Genomic DNA, 601 nt, shown 5'->3' with positions numbered 1-601 from the left:
ATCTATCTATCTATCTATCTATCTATCTATCTATCTATCTATCTATCTATCTATCTATCTATCTATCTATCTATCTATCTATCTATCTATCTATCTTTCTGTCTGTCTGTCTGTCTGTCTGTCTGTCTGTCTGTCTATCTATCAATCGATATAAATATATATGTATCAGAAAAATGCATAACATACTAACTAATGATGCTTCATAATAAATGGAGATTGTTGTGTCAAAAAGTAAAGTTAACTAAACTACTATTTGTGATCCGTTCACTGACAAAGTGTTTAGTTTGACTTCAGTTCAGACTTCATTTCAGACTTCATTTCACAGAAAAATTAGCAGTTTCAGATCTTCAGTGTTTGTTTCAGCAGAAGATCCTCTTCCTCCTCTCTGCTGGACTCCTCTTCCTCCCATTCTGCAGCATCGATGGACGACAAGACCGAGGCAGGCCTGTAGCTGCTGCAGAGTCAACAAACCTTCTACTGGATTTCCCTTTAGAGTCAACTAAAGCCCAACAAGAACCAACGACAGGTCCAGGCCTGCGGGGGGCGCTGCAGGAGCCAGAAACAACAACAGGTCCAGACCTGCGGGGGGCGCTGCAGGAGC

The sequence above is a fragment of the Kryptolebias marmoratus genome, unplaced genomic scaffold (assembly GCF_001649575.2).
Source record: "Kryptolebias marmoratus isolate JLee-2015 unplaced genomic scaffold, ASM164957v2 Scaffold34, whole genome shotgun sequence".
NCBI lineage: Eukaryota > Metazoa > Chordata > Actinopteri > Cyprinodontiformes > Rivulidae > Kryptolebias > Kryptolebias marmoratus.
This window is presented reverse-complemented; position numbering follows the sequence as displayed.